The sequence below is a fragment of the Urocampus carinirostris genome, chromosome 8 (genome assembly GCF_059441175.1).
Source record: "Urocampus carinirostris isolate Australia breed hairy pipefish chromosome 8, RoL_Ucar_1.0, whole genome shotgun sequence".
NCBI classification, from domain to species: domain Eukaryota; kingdom Metazoa; phylum Chordata; class Actinopteri; order Syngnathiformes; family Syngnathidae; genus Urocampus; species Urocampus carinirostris.
Genome location: NC_142356.1, coordinates 13,481,781 through 13,500,605, shown reverse-complemented (window position 1 = coordinate 13,500,605; position 18,825 = coordinate 13,481,781). Strand labels below are relative to the sequence as shown.

At 36.9% G+C, this 18,825-nt stretch overlaps 1 protein-coding gene across 1 annotated transcript in view; it reads left to right on the top strand.

Moving 5' to 3' along the window:
- Positions 1–596: 596 nt before the first annotated feature.
- The window catches only part of LOC148360750 (teneurin-3-like), a 238,694-nt gene continuing 220,465 nt past the window's right edge, over positions 597–18,825 (top strand). The window contains exon 1 of the mRNA XM_088341657.1: positions 597–1,003. The gene's annotated coding sequence lies outside the window, so the exon portion shown is untranslated. The remainder of the gene's footprint in view (positions 1,004–18,825) is intronic.

Genomic DNA, 18,825 nt, shown 5'->3' with positions numbered 1-18,825 from the left:
TAATGCATCAAAGCAAGTGAGCCGTTTGAGAGCCGGCTTTCTTTAATGAGTTGAAAAAGCCGGTTCTCTAAAAAGAGACGGATTTCCTTTCACTACATAACTACCACATGAAATCCGAGGCGGCAGATGCATGCGCACAGTAGCATCAAACCGCTCGCTTCGTTTGCAATGAAAAAAAAACGATACCGAGATAGAGGCTACCGCGGCGAACTCGTTTGACTTGATTGATTTGCCGTTTCGTGATAGTCGGTGTATGCCGGATGGTACCAATAATTGACAAATTTGCGTCGTAAACGTCTTGAAATGCATAATAAATGTGCTTTGTACGGCAAAAACGTACACTTTGACAGGTATGATAACGAATAGATATATCTCCCATTTCTGCCTCCGAATGGGAAAAAAACCGCAGATCACCTCCCTGTTATCCAGCAAACCAATCACTGGGCTCCCTTTCTCTCCTGGCTCCGCCCCCTTTCTAGTTGGACGAGCAAGGAGAGCTCCACAATTTACCAAGGCAACAAGGGAGCTAGCAGCAAACGGGAACGCACACACAGAGTCGCTATACACAGGCGAGTCCCACCACACACACACGGACACACACACCCTCAAAGTCCCCACGGAAGCTTACAGTAGCGCCTAATCGACTACAAAAGAAGACCGCAGAGATTTTATTCATTTTTGTTTTTTTTCCAATTTTGTTAAATCTACCTGAAGACTGAAAAACGGGAAAAACGGAAAGGACGCACGGAACAAGATGGTCCGTTTTCTTCAGTGATTTTATTATCAGAATTTCCGACAAGAAGTGAGAAAAGACTGCTAAAAATCACCTCAAACAAGGAGGGACGCGAACGAGGCTAAAGGGAGATAAACGGCGAGAAAGACGAAGAGACAGAGGTGTGTGTGTGTCTCTCGTTCCCGGGACGACTCGCCGTCATGTGTTCCTGAAAAGAAGCCGATGCTTTTTGAGTTTTTTACACCAAACTGGAGTATTCAAGCAAAAAAGGTAAATACGTTTTTCTTGCATTAATTGCGAGGTATGCTTTTTATCCCCCTTATTATTCCCTCGGACGGTCGCATTCTTTCGACTCTACGGAATGTAAAGTCACCTAAAAAGCCAAACAAATTGATGTGGGTACCGTGTGTATGAGGTCATGTTTTTTTTTTTAACTGAGTCTCGAAAACAAGCGCACCCCATCTTTTTAAACAACGAATAATCTTCTTTTTAAATTACATTTTCTTCCGCTTCTAATTTATTCCCATTTTTCCCAGTTACTCCTTTTAAAAATCAAAACGGACGAGGCTGAATTAAGCAACAAGTTGTTGCCCTCAAAGACGCAACAACGTGCCCCTATTATGGAGAAGCAATCCTGACATGAAGAAATACAAGTGTTAATAAACAGGGTTGGGTAGGGTTACTTTAACTGGATTACTTTCAATTTCTTTTGGATTACTCCAATACCAAATACGCTCATAAAAGACAAAATAAACTAAATAGGAATAAAATGACTACATTTTGTGCAGGCTTGGGGAGTCACGGAATACATGGAACGGCAAAAATGATGTTGGCAAGCTGTTTGGATTTATTTTCATTTTGTTTCTGTCGCATTTTATGTTCGTTTTGCCGGAGATCAAAGCCAGGAGAGAAACCTTACCACGTGTTGTGAGTCATACTTTTATTCATATTTAGTTTCTTTTGTCTTTTATTAGCATATTTGGTATTGGAGTAATCCAAAAGTAATTGAAAGTAATCCAGTTAAAGTAACCCTACCCTGTTAATAAATACCTTCAAATATAAGCCATATGAATAAACAACCACTTAAATACATCTCATAATACCTAATATAAAAAGAACACCAGCAAAAAATGAAATGATCTGCATTTATATAGCGCTTTTCAAGTCAATGACTTCCCAAAGCGCTTTACAATGTGCTCCACATTTCCCTATAGCGGCCTTGCAGCCATGTAAGGCGCTAACCTGCTTATTGGGGGTATTACTATCTATCTATTAGGGGTTCAGTGTCTTAAACAAGGACACTTCGACATGTAACATGGACGAGCCAGGATTCGAACTGGGATCCCTTGATCCCAAGATGAGCGCTCTACCTCCTGAGCTACTGCCGCCCCAAGGCTTGTGGTTTTCATTTACAGGCGTTCAAATCTCTCTTTTAGGAGACATAAAAAAAGGGTGACCTGTGTGAACTGTATAGATCTAAGGAGAAAATAAGACTTCCTAGAACCATACACTGGGTAGGATATCGGGATCATCCTAGTATTTTATTCCCGCAGTCCAAATTAATTAAAATGGGAAGATTTAGTAAAATTTTTCACTTCACAACTGCTAGTTAAGGTCAACAAAAACATAGTGCCAGAAAACATCGAAAAATTATTCATTCGGAAAGAGGGAAATCATAACTTAAGGGGCTGTAGTAAATTCAAAATCCCAAAGGTGAGAACCACTAGGAAAAGTATGAGTGTGTCTGTGCGTGGAGTCAAACTTTGGAACAATTTACAAGACGAGATCAAACAATGTCCAACTATTCACGTGTTCAAATTTAAATACAAAAAAACATTACTGGCAGAATACAGAGATGAAGAAAACGGGGTATGAGTGATACTGTAAATTGGAAATACTGTGTTTACAACTATAGTTAACCTTGTTGTTATTGTTACTATTATTATATCATAACTGTTATTATTTCTATTGTTGTTATTATCATTGGTGTCACAATGATATTTAGTGACTAGTAGCATTATATTAATAGATGGGTGCTACGATGATTAGTGTATAAAATATGTGACTATTGTTATTATTAAAATTAGTGATATCTGACCTATGTAATATGTATATCTGTGAGATTGTTATATTAAGACACAAAAGAGCAGCTATCTATAAAATGTAATTAAAAGGGAAGATGAAGGGGTAGGAAAAATAAGCGTCTGCTTCTTACTACCCCTTTTCGAACATATTATGTTAACATTATTTTTGTTGTTGAGTCATTGTTTTTGTCCTGTTTTTATTTTGTAATAATAATAATAAATAAAGTTTTCATTCATTCATTTAACCTGGCATTTGAGTTGATGTATTTGAATTAAAACCGGTGTAGTTCGCGTGCGCAGGAGTACTGTATTTCTCCGTGTGTGACGCATTGATTTTATCTCATCATCACACTGTTTTTATTCAGGGTACCAGAGACGAATGATAGAGAATGGAGAAAACAGAAAAGCTGTTCTGAAAGATGTATAAAGACAAAAAAGTACGATGAGGGAAACCACTCTTTGGTATATCTGATGATGAATCAGACTTTGAAGGACATTAAATAAATACATTGTACAATTTAGGTAAGTTTCTGTAGTGCAGTGGTTAGTTTAATACATATGTTGGCCTGGAGAGTTTTGGGCGCCACCAGGGTGTTCTTGCCCAAGAAACACCACAGGAATTTATGCCCCTACAACCCTAGTGGTTAAAGGATCCAACCAACCAACCATTGTGGTCATAGTGGTAGATTAATTATTTGAATCATGGGCGCATGTTTTCAACATTTGTCACTTTCAACGCAAAACGGGGAAAACGTTTTAGACAGATTTTTTTTAAATTAAAAATGAGGCGGTCATGTTATTCACATTTTATTTCCTCCACACCCTTCTCAATTTTTTTAGTCCTGACCCATTTTCATGCCAGCATCACTCGATGGCGCAACAATGTACGTGCCACTGTTATGGAAGGTCAATCCTGACATATGAAGAAATAAATGTATAAGTATCTAAGAATTTATGGCATATTAATTCATGAACACATAAATAAATAGCGTTTCACCTAAATCTAAAAATGGTAACAGCAAGGATTTGTGGCTTTTTATTTATGCACAGCATACACACAAAAAACGGCATATATCATTCATTAACCAATGAAAACAAACTAGTTGCTATAAACGGCAGTACAGTACTTAAAGGGACAATGTGTATTTTCCCTCAGGGTGGTAAAAATTGTCCGTCCGCTAGAACAGCTGACATGGTTGGCTGCCAATGCTACTGATTCAAACCTGTCTTTTTTTACTCCTTTTTTCTTTCATTTGCATATAATTGAAATGAATTTAAATAAAATGATTTCTATTCTCGTGAAAAAAAAACGGAAAAAAATAAGAAAATTGTAAAGAAAATGCTCTGCTGTCATTATATTGATTTGCTCATTTTCGGTATAATTTTTCTGTTTTCGCTTTTCTTTTTCAGTTTGACTATTTTCTTTCTTTTATTTCTATTTCTTTTATATATTTTTTCTCTTTTTTTTCTGCCTCTTTTCCTTTTTTCATATTTTTCTTTTTTTCTCTTCTTATCTCTCATTTTCTTCATGAAGGCGAGAAAAATAATGTTTTGGTTGATCAAAAATTAGATTTTGTCTGGAGAGTGGGTTTGGTGGCTTTTCTGAGTTTTGTTTTAAAATTTATGGTATTGCTCTTTCTTTCAAAGAAATGCAAATATTATTTTCTTTGCTATTCTGGCTCTTTTGGTCAAAAAGATTCCCAACCCCTGCCTTAGCATGTCCATAAGTTTAATATTTTCTGTGATAAATAGCATCTTCTGCCTTTTGGGCCCGGCCGTGGGTGGTTTTGTTGTTCTAGAGCTTTTTACCGACAATTTGAGAAACTTAATATCACAAGAGAATTTTCACGTACGTAATGCGAGTTTGGCAGGCTGTGTTATGTATTAAACCACAACTTTATTGATGCACAGATAAAGACAGGTAAAGTGACTGTTGAGCCAATCAGAATGCAGAAAAATGCACAATGCAAATCCTTGACAAGCACACTGCGTTATATTGAGGGAACACTGTATAAGATTGGACAAGGTCTCAAGGCACACAAGTATTCCCCGGCACATTGGTTAAAAATGACTGCCTTCGAGGGCTAACGTGATTACCGCAAAACACATACCTTGCATCTAATGCACATTGCATCTGGAACGGATGCTGCAACAAATAGAAAGCACTTTTGTCCGTCTGTCAATGCGCACTGCCTCCGGAACGGATGCGGTCTGTTTCGGTTCCACTGCGGTTTGCTGCAAACTTTCTATTTCTTCCGGACTCTGCTTAACTTTTGAACTTTTTTGAAACGAAAGAAATTTGGAGCGTTGAAATCGATGAACTTTTTTCGCTTCGCCCGAGGCAGAAGCCAATCGAGGTAGAGAAGGGTGAAACGTCGCCCATGTACTTCGCTATTAGGGGTGGGCGATACTGGGATTTTTTTGTATCGATCCGACTCAAGGAAATACAGGTTAGTATTGATTTGATACCGACCAGACACTGATACTTTCTGTTTGGAAATGTCACAATCATAGAATGATTCATCCCCTTAGCGACGGTCTATAATTACAATAAACACAGCGCAAAGATTTGAGGCGCTGAAATGTTTCTAGCTTTTATTACCGTATATTCCAGACTATAATTTGCATTTTTTTTAATTGTTCGGCCGGGGGTTTGACTTGTTCTTTGGTGAGACTCTTATGTGAAATAATTACCTAATTATTCTATCATTGAATTTTACATTTTTATTCCCAGTACTGACCTTACTTGTTATTCTTAAACTAAACAAGCGTTTAGGCCTGTGTTGACAATTTCAACCTTGTTGTTTGGAAATTTTTCGAACCGAAAGAAGGAAAGGACTTATTGTCCCGAGTTGGAGGAGTTGTGTACCGGTAAAAGTGACAACAAGGATGAATATTTCATTGGATTCTGTGATTTGGAGTGGAGCTGATAATTTGGTAAGCATGTTATTTATGCTATTGTAAACTCTGATTTAGTACTACAGTTAACGGACATGCCAATCATGTTACGCTTGTATCCGGTACAAACTCTTTTATTTCAAATTGCCTTTCAAGATGACATGGATGTTTTTCGTGCTGGATTTTATCAGAACCATTTCCCTCAAAAATGCGACTTATCTATGTTTTTTTCTTTCTTAATTATGCTATTTTGGCTGGTGCGACTCATGCTCCGGAGACACTTATAGTCCCGTTTTACAGTAAATATCCCAAATACAAACTTGAGCGGTATAAAAAAATATAACTGTTTCTTTTACAACCGTTTCAGATCAAAAGTAAGAGTCACACCAAAAAAAGCAGCCATGAATTTGGAATACAATATTTTAAAAACAAAGTCAGAAAGTGCAAATAAGGTAAACAGTACAAAGTAAAAAAACTTTAACACTATGAAAACAAAATACTTTCAGTAATTACTGATTCAGTACTAAAGTCAAGAGCGCCAAACCCCCAAAAAATCAGCAATGTAACGAAAACACATACTGTATAACAATATCAAAAGACAACTAAAATCTCTTCCATCGCACAATATTTTGAGAACAAAGTCGGCTGTGAAAATAAAGTGTAAACACAATTTAAACCAATTTGAATGTTATAATGTATGTATCATCTTACAATCTATCGACAAGATGCTTGTTAAAATGGGAAGACGGCGTCAATCCCAGGATGACAGGATCGATCCAATCCAAGCTCTTGCTCGTTATCAATAATATCGATACGCTGAAATGACATAAGAGGTGGTTTCATACACAATTGGGTAAAGAAACGTGCAGCAATGGAAAATAAAAAAACGTAAAGGAAGATGACAGTTTCATGCACACGGACAGAATTAAAAAGATCGCTTCTGCCTCCAAAGCATTATGGGGTGTGGCTGGGAGCAGCTGGAGTCTGATCTGTGGAAGGGGAAACCCTAAGTATCTTTAAACTCACATGTCGATTAATTTCATTTACTTCCATTCAATCATTTGCACAATGGTCTGCCTTTAGTCAATTTGGTCGGGGCTAAGTTCTTTAATTTAATATGGAAGATTGTGATATGACTTTTCTGGATTTTTTAAATATCAGTTACATGCTAATGAAACATTGTCAGCAGGTATTTTTTAGTTTGCTTGCTTCTGTTTTTAAAACTGGAGCCCTGCAAAGGAGATTCCGTTGGATGCCAGTGTTGTTTGTAATTTTGACTATTATGCACTGATCACATCATTGGTACTATTAGCCACTCGTGTTGCTGATATCCTGGAAGGAGGATTACCTCATGTGCAGTCCCTTCTCAAGGTTTCTTCATTTTCCTTATGTTGAGCTTTTTGAGTTATTCCTTGCTCTCAGGTTGGTTTTAGATCAGGGGATGGTGTAATAACAGTCTGTGGTTTGCCATAATCTGTGGTCTGTGCAGCCCTTTGAGACTCTTTGTGATTAAGGGTGGTACAAATAAACATGACTTGACTTGACTAAAATGGCCGTTTTTCTGATGAGTTTGTTCATCAAAGTGGGAAACAAGTTAGTTCTGTAAAATAAGCACCACCAAGAGGGGAGAGACAGCGATCTAGTTTGTATCTGTTAAATGTTGGCTGCGGGCGGAAGCCCCTCTTCTATGTCTCTGGGGGCGATCGATGAAATCTAGGCTGTCATGATTTTGCTACAAGTGTCCTGACACGATGCTTACAAGAGGTACTTTAAAGGAAGTTATCAACTTGTTAAAATCTGAGATAGGTGGACGGTTTATTGGCAGTCGCGTTACTGAAAAACAGTAGATAAAAACAAAGTTGTGCATTATTTTGAAAGTATTTATCCAGTTCCAAATTACCGTATATACTCGCGTAGAAGCCCACCCCCTTAAACTGCTTTAAAATAGCCACATAATAAAAGAAATAGAAGAAAAGGGTAAAGCAACGTGTGAAATTAGTGAACCTTTTTCATATTTCTTAGCTTTTTGTCGTTCCTGTATCAAAGCAAAAATGAAACGCCAACGTTAAAAGACGATTTTCCTCCAGAACATGACAAGCCCATCAAAATGTTTCACCTCTTCCCTTATACACAGCTGGAAATTGGTTAAAATGTACTTAACAGGCACGGAAGAATGCATTCGCATGGGAAAGCTCAAGCAATCTTCATGTGGGGTTCCACAGGGTTCCGTGTTTGGACCAAAACTCTTCAATGTGCACATAAACAATATTTTTGCAGTGTCTCAAGTAGGCCAGACTTTAAGTAGCCAAAATACTTCCAAAAAAGTTGGGATAAGGGGCTTTTCCTCTACACGACTCCTTTAGCTTGTTTTGAGTGGATATGCTGGCTGTTATCCTTTGTCTCTTAATTGCTCATTTTCACCATGTTAAACACTAGAAGTCGACCAATTATTTGGGAATTTGACAGTTATAGGTACCTGCATTTTGTTTTTCAATTGACGAGTGGATTATTAAGTCTCATGCAGCAGAGACACTCTCTCTCTTGCTCCATCTGCTCTTCTCCTCCTCCCTCCTTGTTGTTTTCATTTGGTATTTGTTGTGTTTTTTGTGTGTGTTTTGCCTAAACAAAAACGCAATAAATTTTTTAAAATTAATATTGGTGTTTTGACTGTGTGAGTGATTAAGAAATGGCCTCTTGAATACATAGCGAGTGCTGTAGATTTATACAATGAAAATTCTTGGCTTGTCATTTAGGTAGACTAAAGATTACCAGTGTTATTCGTATTCCGATGCATATCGTGTGAACAGACCAAATCAATTATATGAATTTTAAATGGAATGAAATATAATACTCATGTTTGTGGTTTGCTAAATGACAGTATCAAATATCAGTACTGCTGGTTTGGTGGTTGCTGTGATGACAGGATGCTGGTTCTTCTTCGATGGTTTACAGGAGGTCATTGTAACGTGGAACTTATGAGCTACAGTTAGGGCCTGTCTCCGCCAAAGCGTTTTCCTACTCTGAGTGAGTATTTGGATTTGCTTGCAATGGAAGCACCCCATTGTCAGGGTCGCTTGAAAATGTTGGCTGTACGGACGAGGCGCTGGGAAGGTTTTCTCCGCGGATCGCCGGGGTCAAAACGTCTTCTTACCCGGCCATCTAATCCAACATTTTTTAACAGCTCGAGGCAGCCACTAGAGAGCGCAAAAGACCGCCCCTGAGCAGATTTAGCAGTTAGAGGTCCAAGTTTGTTGGTAATAGAAAGCATCTTCCTCTATTTAGCCAATCAGATTGAAAACACAATCCTTGATGAAATACCTGTTTTTAAAAATATTATTATATTCTTTAAGTCAGACGTTCCACTCAATAGGAAGTGCCTGTGCTAGCCAATTTTTGCCATCTTGACTCATTTTTGAAGGGCTACAGATTTTTTTTTCTGTTCTGCTATATAGGCAGAGGACACATTAAATGAAAGCTTGAACACTCTCTCATTAGAAAAGTATTCTTCTAACTTTTCCAATTGTGTAGTAAACAACATTTGAAAAAACTCGATTTCAAGAAAACCTCTGAGACAAACAACTTTTCATAAAAGGGTGCATTTCAAACATAACTTTTCCCTTCGGTGTTTTTTTTTTTTTTTAATATATAATTCTGATACCCTCTAAACAATGCTTTCCATAAACACAAGGGCCCTTTGCTTGCAAAATAACGTTTTATTGCAAGAACACTGTACTCATGCATAAGTGATGCATGAACTTTGCAAAAACTTTTCAGCCCCTGAGGTCTCCGGTGACATAATAACATGCTTTGGGTCATCATTGCAATCATGGACGTGCACAAAACGTCTTCCCTCACTTCCCAATGATGATGAAGGGACTTTGTTATTTGAAAAAAAAAAGAATAAAGCTTTGAACCATTAAACTGTCTGAACTTATATATTTGTTTTTCTCATCACACTGCGTGTTCACTGCATATGGACTGGCATACGGTGGACACAGGAAATAAAACAAGGCACCGTTTTGACAAATCTGATCAAAGCCACTACCGCCATCTAGTGGTGATTTATCATACTTAAATCATTCAAATGTTTGATATTGACTGATCAGCAGCGCCGTGGCCTTTAGAACAGTTAAAAAACAACAACGTATTTTTATGTTTTAGTACTCAGGAACAATGCTTCTGAAAACGTATTTATACATTATGGCACTGGATGAGTTAATAATACACATTTATGAAACTGGCGGGACCAATTCAACCCACCAGAATCTTCTTATGCATGGGAAACACTAATATGAATGCTCGTTTTGCTGTCAATCCCCACTGTAGCTCTGTTGGAACTGTATATAACCAGGGTTGGGTAGGGTTACTTTAACTTGATTACTTTCAATTACTTTTGGATTACTCCAATACCAAATATGCTAATAAAAGACAAAATAAACTAAATATGAATAAAATGATGACTAACAACACGTGGTAAGCGTTCTCTCCTGGCTTTGATCTCTTTGATCTCTGGCAAAACTAACATGCGACAGAAACCAAATGAAAATAAATCCAAACAGTTTGCCAACATCATTTTTGCCGTTCCATGTATTCCGTTACTCCCCAAGCCTGCACAAAATTTAGTAATTTTATTTATATTTAGTTTCTTTTGTCTTTTATTGGCATATTTGGTATTGGAGTAATCGAAAAGTAATTGAAAGTAATCCAGTTAAAGTAACCCTACCCAACCCTGCATATAACTGAGTAAAGGTTTTGGTAAACCTACAGATGATCTGCCTCCAGTGCTTCTTTTAGCCCGGCCTGTTTTTAGAGGCACACTGATGTTTTCGCTGAGGTGAGGGAAAGGGTGGACTGTGCGCCGCTGATCACACAGAGAAAGAGAAGACGGCCTTTTCTGTTTGCTTAATGACTTCCAGACACAGATTTGCATTCCAGTGCCGCGTGTGTGTGTGCATGGGTTTTGTGGGGGTGTGCATGCATGTTCGAGGCTCTCCCTCTCTACCTCCAATGCTTACCTCTTCAATGAGAAACATACATTTTCAGATGCTCCCCAAAAATGTGAACAGCAACGTCCTGGCAGGAAGTACATGATGGATTAAAGGAATTAAACTGTCACTGTGAAAGGAAACATGCTTTTAAGAGAAGTCAGACAGATTGGAAAGAGAGCAAGACAGAGATAGCGTTTTCGACATGGACATATGACACTGATTAAGATTCCAAGGGGGGGCTATTAAGAACGATAGGATGTCATTAGAAAAATAAACTACTATGCACTTAACAGTGTACATATATTTCCTATTTATATCAAGTAAAAAAAAAAAAACACAAGTTGAAATTATGATTTGGCTTTCCCTGCTTGTTACCTCTCTTGATGATAAAATCAAATAAGTTGATTGCTGCTGTGCGGAGTGTAATTAGCAGCGACTTTGAAAAATGAGATTAGCATTGTACTTGTGGTTTAAAAAGCGACTTTCTCCACCAAGGGTGTGCACATGGAGGTTTTTTTTAATCCAAATTTATTTATATACCTCAAAGTACTGTATAAAAACAATGTCAATGTCAGTCTAACGGGGTTGCAGGCAATTTGCTTGGGGTTTTGTGCGTATGAGGTAAGGGATTTAATAAGTTTTCTTCATCTAACTCAATTTCAAGCATTCTGTTATAATTGAAATCATATTTACATGTGTCACGAGGAATGTAATAGCCTAAAATAATAAATGAATAGATGATTGAGTACAATAACGTAACACTCGTACATAAAGTCCCCTATTTAGCAAAAAATGACTGATATTTTTACACCAACATGATTTCTTCTTAAAAAAGAAATTAATAGCAATATAATATTCCTTTTAAATCCGGATTTCTTGCCATGTAAAAAAGACATAACTCCATTATTTGTCTTTTTTTTTTTCAATTTATTGCATTTTTGCATTTTTTTTAATATTGTATACATTATGAAATTTGAAGAAATTACCAGAAAATGGAAATGCATAATGCGTGAAACGGCTGCAACTATATTGAATTCTTCAGTACGGTAGTCTTCAGCAAGGTATCGACATACAGTAGATAAAGGGTTGGGAACCTTGTTGACTCAAAAGAGTCATGAAACAATTTTTTTTTTAGCTTTCTTTGTGAGTCACACTATATATCCAGCCCGCCGAATGAGAATGGTGAAAATATGACTCATGTATATATAAAATATAATAGTGAACAAAATAATACTAATTAAAAAAAAATAATCAAGAGAAAAAAGAACCGCTTCACGGTACACAACAACCTGCAGTTTTAATTATGTCCACTAGATGTCCCCAAAGCCAGCCATCATTCCCAATTCAAACCACCGACCGTAGCCATATTTATTGACGAATGAATGTCGCTTTTGTCTTCGTATTAAAAGGGTTCTTCTTTCAGTGCAAGTAAAACTAGTTAAAAAGATAAATAATAATAATAATAATTTCCTTGTATTGTCATTCTGTGTAACAATGTACACAGAACGAAATGTCGATTGCACCTGACCCGTTGTAGCGAGCCGATGCAGCCGCAGCCAACAGAGGGCGCCGCCGACCACTTTTTAAGTCTTAGGAATGATGTGCAATAGGGTAAAAACATTCCATTAGCATGAGGTCCTCTTGATCCGACGAAGTACTGTCCTTCTCTGATGTTGCCTTTTATTTTTTTGGGCACTTTGTTAAAAAAGGATCTTACATATTTGCAGGTGTATAGAATACATTTGTCTGCAGTTATTATTGTAAACACTTGGATTTTTATTATTGATTTATTTTATCGATATTTTAAATGAAAAAAAATAATTAAAATATTTTTTTCTCCTGAAGAACAGTAAGCCTTCCCCTTCTATGCCTAAAGTAGTGGCTTCTTCTTTTAGACCCAAATCTAGCGCCATTTTTTCTTTTCTTTTTTTTCATTATACTTTAATTATTTTAAAATATAATTTTTTTTCTATTGTTTGTTAAATTCATTGCAGCTAGGTCATCCTGGAAGGGGATTACCTCATGTGCAGTCCCTTCTCAAGGTTTCTTCATTTACCTCATGTTGAGGTTTTTGAGTTTTTTCCTTGCCCTCATGTAGGTTTTACATCAGGGGATGGTGTGATAATAGTCTGTAGTTTGCAATAATCTGTGGTTTGTGCAGCTCTTTGAGACTCCTTGTTATTAAGGGCGTCACAAATAAACATGACTATAGAATTTTCTGTAGTTTTTTTGCACTATTTGTCCAAAACTTCAATATTTGAATAAAAAGGAGGACATTAGAGGAGGTTTTTTAAAGATTAATCGAAAAATAATTGACAGATTTATGTATTATTAAAATGATCGTTAGTTGCAGCCCTATTTTACATAATACACACCATTGCACACACCTAGAGTACAATTCATTACTAGGTTTTACAGGAATATGGCAGGAATTTGGTATTCGAACCGGGAGATAAAATTCCCTCCCCTCCCAAAAATTCCATCTTTGGTCCATGCTCATTTTTTAATCTTTTTAGTAAGAAAAAGAATATAATGTGTCTTTGTCAATATTTCTCAAGTGCTTTGCCCTTTTATCTAGATTCTTCCATCACGCTGTGACTACACCATCTTGAGTATGAAATGTTCAATGTTCAAGCAACCGTGTGTGTTATCTTCTGCGTACAATGGCACTAATGTGTCGTCACATTCCAAATGTAGCAAATAGCCGCTCTTTTGAAATTGTGACACCCTTTCATTATTTATAATTGTATTTGGCAGTGGAATGCAGCCACTTTCTTTCCCTGACTGATTCCATTGTCGCTCCCAGTGGTGGGTCTGGGTATCCAAATCCATTGAAACCTGAAAACACCAAACCAAAATGCGTTAATATGAATCCAAAGGACAAGTAAATACAACTTATCTCGTAAAGAATAGTAAAATGCTGTTGCAGTGTCTGAAACTCATGACAAAAAGTTAGCGGACACCAGGGCAGACCACTCTGAAAAGTTGCCTGCCACATTTTTCACAACTTGAAACACAATAAGACGACCCATCGCAAAAAAAACCCCACTGTTGCAAAAAGGAATGATAATCAGAATATATAACAGAACAACACTTTAAAATTAAGTTTATTATAAATCTACTTATAACATTCATTGCATGTATATGACATCGCTGTTTTCCATCCGCCATCAGTATGTATCTGTATTGACTCATCTTCATTCATGTAATGTTTGCGTTGCGTCATCTGCTACAAGCCACGTGAACTCCTCTTTCCATGATGCTTTTAATGTACGTTTACGTTTTGTAGCGTCATCAATTTTGATAGCTTCTTTTGAACCTTTCTTGTGGGGCTGAGGTTTTGGCTTGATTCCTAACCACTTTATCATTTTTCTTGTGTTCTCTGTGCGCATACTTTGGAAAATGATATGCAAATGCACCTTATAAGGCTCGGGAAAGTCCAGAAGCACAATGTTATTCGATGCAGGCTTCTCATTGGCTGCCGAGTATGCAATTTGCCAAACGAACCGAAATTTCCAAACCGAACTAAGATTTCGAAATCGGAATAAAGCAAACGTTAGTAACAAGCTACCATCACATCCTGTCTGTAAGACATTGGCTGTTGACTGATTGGTGTAGAGCAGGGGTAGGCAAATATTCCGAGTCGTGGGATGCATAGGGTTAAATAATTCGGCCAAGAGGCCCGGTCCTGGAGACCTATCCAATTTGTTTTTTACATTCATGAATAAAAATACATGCAGACATCTACATGTTGTATATATTTTTAAGAAGATTAGTCTCGTCAAATTGGTTTTGAAACATTCAGAGGTAAAGCAAAATAATATACTGTATTTTATTTTATTTTATTTATTTCTACATTTATTTCTACTTGCGGCGGGATCGGTCGTCCACAGCATGCACGTGCGTGTACAATGTACACACTGACTAGTGCTCGTATGTGTCACTAACACACTGTACACGCATTGCCGGCATTATGTTTCCCATCGCGGTCCGCAGGCTGTAATTGTTATTCAGCGTGTGACGGTGTGTTCTGGAAAGGATCACCCAGATTTCCATAAACTTGGCAACTCGGTTGGATCAATTTATCATTCCCGCATTTCTTTTTTGCCTTATCGCTTACTCTTCAGGCTTTGTCTTGACCCAACCCCCAACACCAACGCACTTGCACGCGCACCAGACATACATACACATCTTACCGGCACCCAGTCTCGTACTTTTGCATGCCTTGTTGCTAGGAGATGAGTGTGTTTTTTGTCCAGGCGCTATCGGAGAAATGTACAGTGCATTAATGTTGGTATGTTTTTGTGCTGAACCTTGAAAAGGTGGGGAAAAAGTCAAAAGGCAAAGGTTTAGCTCTGTGCTTTTTTTATCGTGAATGAAAATGTATTTTTTTCTTACTTACGTTAATCATGATTTTGCTGTAATGTGAATTAAAAATATTTTTTTCGGTACAGTACATTAATGTAGGTATGTTTTTTTGCTGAACCTTGAAAAGGTGGGGAAAAAGTCAAAAGGCAAAGGTTTAGCTCTATGCTTTTTTATCGTGAATGAAAATGTATTTTTTTCTTACTTACGTTAATCATGATTTTGCTGTAATGTGAATTAAAAATATTTTTTTCGGTACAGTACATTAATGTAGGTATGTTTTTGTGTTGAACCTTGAAAAGGTGGGGGGGAAAAGTCAAAAGGGCAAAGGTTTAGCTCTGTGCTTTTTTATCGTGAATAAAAATGTATTTTTTTTCTTACTTACGTTAGGCATAATTTTGCTGTCATGTCAATTAAAAATATTTTTTGGGGAGGAAGTGGATGAAAAAAACACCGTTTTGCATTATAATCAGGGTTCGTATACATGCTTGTAATTCTTGAAAGTGCTTGGATTTTAATGTCTTCTTTTCAAGGATTGAAAAGTCAAGTCTAGTCATGTTTATTTGTGACGCCCCTAATCAACAAAAGGCAGGCACAGCATTGACAAAAAAAGCAAAGTTGGACAACCAAAAAACATGCAGTGAGGATCCAAGATAACCAGGAACCAACAACTAAAAATGGCTACAGTGATAAACGCGAAACCGGCCATGAATAAACCAAGGGACAGAGCAGAACTGGCGCTAATGCCAGGCTGAAAGGGCTGCACAGACCACAGATTATTGCAAACCACAGAGTGCTTGCACTTTGGGTGAAACGCTTGTATATGCTTAAAATTGTTGCCATATCCCTCAAACAGGCTAATTAAAAGTGGTGGCTTCACTTTGCCATCACAATTCTCTAGTGATTAACTGCAGCTGGCATTATTTTGTATGGCATTGTCCTATAAAGTGTCGTCGCCCCCTACGGTTCTCACCCAAGAGGACAGATGCTTGCTACACCAAAACAGGGCAATTTGAAATTTGTATTAGTGCAAGGAGTATAAATATTGGACATTTATTATGAACCAAGCAAAAAAATTAAGCTAGCATTGTAGCAATTGTAACGGAAAAAACCTCCTGGAACTAAAAATGTAAGCTACATTTTTACCTATAAGGGGAAAGATTAGTCTCAAAAACAAATATAGTATTCATGATTTACTCAAAATTTAAAAATAATATTCCTCGTTAAACTCACCTAGTGAGCATTGAGGAAATAATCTCAATATTATTTTACCTGAAATAAAAGTCACAAACATGCTGTTTTAGGCAATATGAAAATTACTAAATCAAAATATAACTGCTTGTAGAAGTTTAAATAAGCTTTAGCTCCTTTCTATAATGTATGTGAAATCTAATAGCAAAGTTCACATATTCAAGTAAACATTTTCATGAAAAAAGAAAAAGCAGAAATACTTTTAAAATCATTAAATCAATCATTTAAATTTGTGTTTGTATGCTCCTTTTGTCACTTTCCAGGCTGCATGCGTTTCCCCCAGTTAGATAAATTGTTAAGGAAATAAACTAAATATTTTTTTTCCATTAAAAACAAAACAAAAGAAACACAAGAGATTAAATTTTAGTGAAGGAAAAAAATGACTGAGGGGAAAGAAACCCTTAATAATCAAATTTTCTTAGGGGAGGGGGCGTAAGGTGACCAAATTTGGCCATGCTCACTCTCAGCATTATTTTTGTGTCATGTTTTGATTAATGTATCTAACAATACTTTCAATAAACATCTCATCTCATCTCATCTCATTAGCCGTACCGCTTATCCTCATTAGGGTCGCGGGGTTTCAATAAACATTACATTACATAATCATTTTATAATAAAACCATACAACCCTGAATGATAATTTAATAGTGAGCCTCTGAAAGATCTCCAACCCTACAAATAAGGCACATTTTTTATGCCATTTAGTTAAAAGTCCAGCCCCTGTGAGAGTATTCTTCTATCATGTGGCCCCCAAACTAAATGAGTCTGACACCCCTGTCTTAAAGGGACACTGTATAATATTTGACCACTAGATGTCGCTGTACAGTGTAGTGCAACTGTTAACTGTTCCTGGGCCAAAGTAGTTCAGAGTTTGATTTTTGCTCTGGACAACTGTTATCAAAGTTTCTCAGTGTTCCCGGTTAAATGGACCGTGTGTAGTACTTGACCACGACATGTCACTTTATTATGTAATGTAACCGAAAACAAGGGCTACAAAGAATAAACAAAAATACAAACTACACAGACTAAAGGTGACCAAACCGCAACATTTTTTGCCTAGCCATTTGCAAAGAAAAAAGAAAACCGTGAGATCAAAAGAAATATCAAGATAAAATAAAGAAAAAATGAAAAAATATATTCAAATAAAAAAGTAAGTAAAAACAGAAAAATAAGAAAAAAGTAAAAAATAAGGTTAAAGGGAGAAAAGAAAAAAAAGGGAAACAAAAGAGAACAAAAACAAGGGTAAAACATTAAAAAAGAATAAATTGAATAAAAGAGACAAAAAAATAAAACAAATAAGGAAAAAGAGGAAAAAAGCAAGTGGGGAAATTTTGTTTTTGTTTTTCGGGGGTACCTTACCCCCAAGATGGCTGACAACTTTCTCACTTTCTTCTCGGCGAGCCTCATCTAATGTTAATTAAATATTTTTCAACCTATGGTGTTCAAAAAAATGTATGTGTTATTTAATATGTATTTTGATAGTAAATGACAGAAATATAACTTTTTTCCCCCTAATCAACGAAGTATTTTTACCACTAGATGGTGCTAAACCCTACACACTATCCTTTTAAGTAAATTAACATTTTGAGGTTTCTGCCTTAGCATTACATTGTAATGTCTGTGCGGCCTGCACAAGGCATATATGGATGTAACCGCCGCGCTAATTAGTTGGGCGCAGCTCGAAATTGGGACCTAGTCACTCGCAAAGCCGGCCACAATTACAGTGCACGCGGGTCAAAAAAATATTAGCTTGCAAAATGTCTTCTGTTACGTCTGCAGTGTGCTGAAAGGGAGTGAGAGCGAGCGAGAGAGAGAGAATTTGAATCCGATGTACATCTGCCATGCAATTTGATTGGCGAGCTACCTCCTGGCATATGAGCACAAGCTATAATTTCCTACAAATGAGCTGATTCAATCAACCCCTTGATTTTTGTTTTTCTTGCAGTGTAATAACGAGATATTTAATTTCGATTGAAAGTCGGAAAGAGGGTCCCGAGGGGGACGCTAAGGGGGATATTGTCACTGCTGTTAAGCTGAAGCTTGAAACGTGGAGCACTTTGCACAAAACCTTAGGTGAATTTCTGCCTTTGAGCACAGTGTGTTAATTATATTTTATCTGCTTGACCATGGTTATAAAATAAAACATCGTAGTATTTGCTTCGAAGGTTATCTGTGTTTAACGGGAAAAACATGTAATTAGTTAGTTGCTGGCTACTTCATTTAAAAAGTACCGTATTTTCTGCACTAAAAGCGCACTGGATTGAAAGGTATTAACCTCAAAAATAGTATTTTGTCATATATTTTCCATACATAAGGCGCACTGGACTATAAGGCGTTAACAGTAGGAACGTCAGATAGGTCAGTCAAACAAGCAGGCCTGCAAGTGTTGAGAAGCAAATACCTGACTCAGACACGTACAGATGTCTGTACGATATCACCAGTCACTAAAATACATCATGTCACATATCAGTGGAAAGCTTAACTCTTGGGATTCAAGATATGATGA